Raw genomic sequence first — 5,594 nt, 5'->3', positions numbered from 1 at the left:
CATGAAGAAAGCAATGGCAACATACTAAACGATCAAGTGCTAAGCTAACAGAATGGGTCAAGTTAATCACATCATTCTCCTAATGATGTGATCCCGTTGATCAAATGACAACTCATGTCTATGTTTAGGAAACATAACCATCTCTGATCAACGAGCTAGTCTAGTAGATGCATACTAGTGACACTCTGTTTGTCTATGTATTCACATATGTATCATGTTTCCGGTTAATACAATTCTAGCATGAATAATAAACACTTATCATGATATAAGGAAATAAATAATAACTTTATTATTGCCTCTAGGGCATATTTCCTTAAGTCTCCCATTTGCACTAGAGTCAATAAATCTAGATTACACAGTAATGATTCTAACACCCATGAAGTCTTGGTGCTGATCATGTTTTGCTCGTGAGAGAGGCTTAGTCAACGGGTCTGCAACATTCAGATCCGTATGTATCTTGCAAATTTCTATGTCTCACTACACCACAACCCTTGATTGGGGGCAATTAAATGCCGGGAGAAATACGTGAACAAGGGCAAAAGATCTGCCGGGACATACGTTACTGCCGGGAGAAGTACTTTCGGGCACAAAAACTGCCGGCAGAACTTGTGGAACAAGGGCACACATACTGCCAGTAAAATACTAGGGCCCGTTTTCTGCCGGGCCAAGTAAACCAAGGCCCGTTTTCTGCCGGGAAGTGTCTTTAGCACGAGATCAAAATTGTACCGGGCCTAAGCCCGCGCTAGCGATGGAAAAGGCGCGAGAGACTAAAATTTTGGCCCAAGACGCGCCCCAATCTCCCGAATCGACCCAATCCAAATTCGCCCCCAAATCTCGCCGTGCCCTACACCAGAACGCATCTGCCGCCGCCACAAGCACCGCACCTCCGCCTCTGCCCCCAACCATCCCATCGCCGTCGCCTCTCACCCCCCGCACCCCCGCCCCCTCTCCCAACTACCCCACCGCCGCAGACCGCCCTCCGCTCCGTCCACTGCCGACGTCGCCCCAAGCACCCCACAGCAGCGCCGCCAAGCACCCCACAGCAGCGCCGCCAAGCACCCAACGGACACGGACCACCACCAGCGCTGACCAGCTCCGTCGCCGAGCCACTCCACCGCCGACCACCCTCCTCCACCGAACGCCTTCCCACGCTGCATCGCAAGATTCATCTCTCGAGCAGGCGTCCTCCCCACAAGCTTCACCCGAGCAGCGAGCCGGTCGCCACCACTCCGTCTGCCGTCCCACCTCGCAGGTCTGCTCTTTCCCTCCCCGTTTCCCCCCGCATGGGCCAATCCCTGTTGGAGATGTGGACTTCTTCATATACGCTATCTATAGCTGGCATTGATTGAGGCTCAATCTGAGATGCTACTTTTTTCTGCAGCAATCTGAGACGCATCGCTACTGATGTTGCCTGCTTTTGGCCTTTTTAGACCTCCCAATAATTTATCTTCTTATCTGATTTCTCAGTGAGATAGAAAGATGGAAGAGGGTGCGGCACAAGGAAAGGGGATGAGTATGGATGCCTCCCCTTACCTCAGGAAAGTGGACCTCAAGATGTATTCTAGCCACTAAAACCTCCACTGGTTAGTGTTCGGGCTTATGTTCTTTCCTTGGATTTGGACTTTACAGATACAGTTTTAGATATACAATGTTCTCTTGCATTAGTAGTATGATTTATGGACTGTACAGTCTTGATGCTTAGACCAACTAATTTCTCAGTGGATGATACACCTACAAGTTGATGTAAGCACAAGATTAAGTTGATTTAGACCACAATTCTGTAAGAAAAAAATTATGTAGAATTGATGCCCACCAGAATTGCTTGGTTCATTTGTGTAACTAAGGTAGTCCTTTTGGTCACTTTAAATAAAAAATCACAAAGTTAGCATGTGAATTAATCTAGTCATCAATCTCCTTACATGAACACTAGATTAACATCTTCTACGAGCTCATGTTTGAGAGAAAAAACTTCTAGAAGCTTATCACATTTCCAGCCTGACATGTAAATCTGTTACAACACAACACACTTTGTAGTTGCCTGTTTCATCAGAAGTTTTGATTGATGTTAATTGCTTTTTGCTCTGCACATTAGTGTCTCCTCTGTTTGGTAATGAGCACATCTATGATCCAAATTGCGAACTACATGACTTCATCCTCGCAATTTAATCATACAAAGTCGATCCTTGTACCTGCATTCAATCTTATTAGCTCTCTGGTCTTCCACCATAGTGCACATTCAAGGATTAAGGTTGAGTAACATGTGTAAGATAAGTTCTATAGCATATTGCAACTCGTAACTTCCGTGATACAAAATTATTTGGTTCTCCCTGACAGTACACATTCCGTGAAATATATGCTAGAATTTTTTATTATTTGGAGTCTTGTGAATATGATCATTTTAGTGCGTTTTAACATATATATACTTTTAGTTGATTGCTTTCATGCCTCTGAAAATTAAGCGATTCCTTCCCTACATTTTATCTCATTGTTATCGGTGGAATCAGGGCATGATTTGCTATAATTTTTTAGTTATTGGTGTGCAACCAAAGCATCAGATTCTAAAAGGTAAAGAAAAATTCAATTCTATTTTGGTGTTTGCCGCTCATGTGTGTTAGTGTGTGTGCACCGAGCCAGGCCTTTGCAGCTGGATGCTCGGCGGAGCACACGCTGCCCTGTCCAGTGAGGATATTCCTGCGCTCGCACCGAGAGGCAAGTGTGGCCACTGCCGCTTTCATGCATGTTCATTTTTCTACACGAGATCTTGTGATTGCCAGTGCAAACCATCTGTGTTGATGTTTTTTGCCCATCCTTCTTCTAGACAGAATTGTGCTTGAATGGTGCGTGAGCTTGTTAGAATTGTTTTGGATTTTTTTTCTCAATTTGCAATGAATCTGTTGTTGTTTCAATCTAATCTTCCAATCATGTTCTTCGTCTTATTTTGATCCTTCAGTCACAAAGATCCTAAAATGAATTAAGTAGATAGATAGATAGAAACTAACTGTGCAGCTTTGCGGCCTCGTTTGACATTGTGCAGGAAACAAAACTTTACTATTAATTGTTGAACGAGACCATGAGCAATGCAGCCTCGACCATTACATGTTTGCCTGCGATTTTCAAACTGATGAATTTGGAGCAGAGACACTGATGATGTACACATACCAATCACCAGGTATTACAGATTTCCAACCAGCTGTATATGTAGTTGAACACTCTTTCTGGTATCTGAAACTACACGAACTCTGAAAAAATGAGTTAGATGTTGTCACAGACTTTGGAAAGAGGCCATCCCATTTTAGCGGATGGAAAAATATTTATGAGCTAACAATTGATGATATTTATAAACCTGTTTCACTATAAATAAGAAAATAATGCAAATCAAAAGATACTCAAGCCTGCATAGAGTCCATCGATATAGAAAAACCATTGTGGCTGTAACACTCAGTTACTCACCTAACAGAGTTTGATCCTGCTCACACTTATTCCAGCTTTCCGTTGCTTTTCTCAATTTGATCCATGCACGTAGAGAAAGGAGTTCGAAGGAGGAATTAAACACACGAAGAGAGAGAGAGAGAGAGAGAGGGGTTAATAGAGAGGAATCTTCTGCAATCCACAGGGCAGGGCACAACGTGACTACCTCTACCCGGTGCAAACCCCTTTGCATCCTCCGTAGAGCAGAGCACAACCAACAGCTCTGTAGCGATGCAATGCTTCTGTTACCTGTCCAAAAAGTAAACCCTTCTTCATCCTCGCCACATGGAGTGCAGGTCAGCGTTGCACCCCTTACTATTTTTCCTAGAACTGCAATCTCAATATGTTTATAGGAGTTTTGACATACCATGCTTTTGTGGGTCTGCTTGTGCACAAGCTCTACACCCTACAGACGAAGAAACGAAAATAATATCAATGTTGTAAGACTCGATCTACTTGTGGCACAGATTTTATAGAAACAGCTGGAAACTAGAATCAGGAACATGTATACTCGCTTTCAAGTTATCGTTTGAGCTTTGACCTAAGTCAGCAGAATTCTTTTTTGTAACATGGCTCTCATCTGTGAACACATGTTGTCTTCCTTTTATGGTAAGATTTTTTAAAACAAAACACATTAATTGACATGTGATTTGTTAGCTTTTTATAATGTTTTACTTCTCTGAAATCAATTATTGCAAAGATTCATTGCTAATGCTTTTAGTAGCTATATAAATCCAAGGTATTTCTTTAAATGACTATCTCATTACATCCAGCAGCTTCTATAAGTTGTTTCTTACCTGTTTAGGTTGGCATCACACTGGAAGATCTTCTGGTCGATGCGTAGTTGTACAAGTCAACTAGGATACATGGTGATTCTTCTGTTCATTGTGACAACACAATCAAGTGGCTTGAGGCATGTGGCCCTCTTTGAATAATGTAGCTTCACATGATGGTGGCGAGTCTTCTATTCAGAACATCCCATGATTACGGAAATGGCATTCAACAAACGGCTGAGCAGAAATATACAAAAGTGTGAACATGCCATTGTTTCCTAGACATAGCTATAGTGATAAGTCAAGCTCATACAGTTAGTGTAGCTTAGTTTGAATACATAACATCTTATTGTCTCATGTAAATTATGTTTACCAATGTAGTTGTTTGCTACTGAACACATCTATGGATGTTGAGATCTTGAATTTTTAGTCTGAATGTGTTTGAGGTCTGCCATTAAACCTTGTGTGAAATGATGTATGATGCCTGGGTGTATTGTGATTGGATATTAAATTGGGGATATGTTGCCCAGAACAGCCTAGATTGTTGTTGAAACAAATCATGATGGCCTAATATCTGCCTGGCAAACATATTTGTGCTGGCAGTAAAACTGCCGGGAGAAGTTTATCTGCCGGGAAAAGTAATCCCCGGCAGCCGTTGTCGTGGCGGTTCTATCTGCCGGGAGAACCATTATCCCGGTAGTTTTTCTGCCCTTTAAAGAACCTTCCCCCGACAGTTTCTCTGTCCTTACATTAGTGTTGTGGTGTAGTGTCTCCCACCTGGACTTGATCGCGGATGGAATTGAAGCGTCTCTTGATGTGCTTGGTTCTCTTGTGAAATCTGGATTCCTTTGCCAAGGCAATTGCACCAGTATTGTCACAAAAGATTTTCATTGGACCCGATGCACTAGGTATGACACCTAGATCGGGTATGAACTCCTTCATCCAGACTCCTTCATTTGCTGCTTCCGAAGCAGCAATGTACTCCGCTTCACACGTAGATCCCGCCACGACGCTTTGTTTAGAACTGCTCCAACTGACAGCTCCACCGTTCAATATAAACATGTATCCGGTTTGCAATTTAGAATCATCCGGATCAGGGTCAAAGCTTGCATCAACGTAACCATTTACGATGAGCTCTTTGTCACCTCCATAAACGAGAAATATATCCTTAGTCCTTTTTAGGTATTTTAGGATGTTCTTGACCGCTGTCAAGTGAACCACTCCTGGATTACTTTGGTACCTCCCTGCTAAACTAATAGGAAGGCACACATCAGGTCTGGAACACAGCATTGCATACATGATAGAGCCTATGGCTGAAGCATAGGGAACATCTTTCATTTTCTCTCTATCTTC

General features: G+C 42.8%; 1 long non-coding RNA gene across 3 annotated transcripts; it reads left to right on the top strand.

Annotated features, from left to right (window-relative positions):
* Window positions 1-855: 855 nt before the first annotated feature.
* Window positions 856-4,695, top strand: LOC119276099. Of its 3 annotated transcripts, none has more exons than XR_005136333.1 (5): window positions 856-1,252; window positions 1,468-1,583; window positions 3,035-3,169; window positions 3,524-3,764; window positions 4,274-4,695. It is a non-coding gene; the product is annotated as an uncharacterized LOC119276099 (long non-coding RNA). The 3 variants fall into 3 exon arrangements; XR_005136334.1 differs by having other exon boundaries at window positions 3,486-3,764; XR_005136332.1 differs by having other exon boundaries at window positions 3,035-3,764.
* The last annotated feature ends 899 nt before the right edge of the window (window positions 4,696-5,594 follow it).

This window comes from Triticum dicoccoides, chromosome 1A (assembly GCF_002162155.2).
Source record: "Triticum dicoccoides isolate Atlit2015 ecotype Zavitan chromosome 1A, WEW_v2.0, whole genome shotgun sequence".
Classification (NCBI taxonomy): domain Eukaryota; kingdom Viridiplantae; phylum Streptophyta; class Magnoliopsida; order Poales; family Poaceae; genus Triticum; species Triticum dicoccoides.
This window is presented reverse-complemented; position numbering and strand designations above follow the sequence as displayed.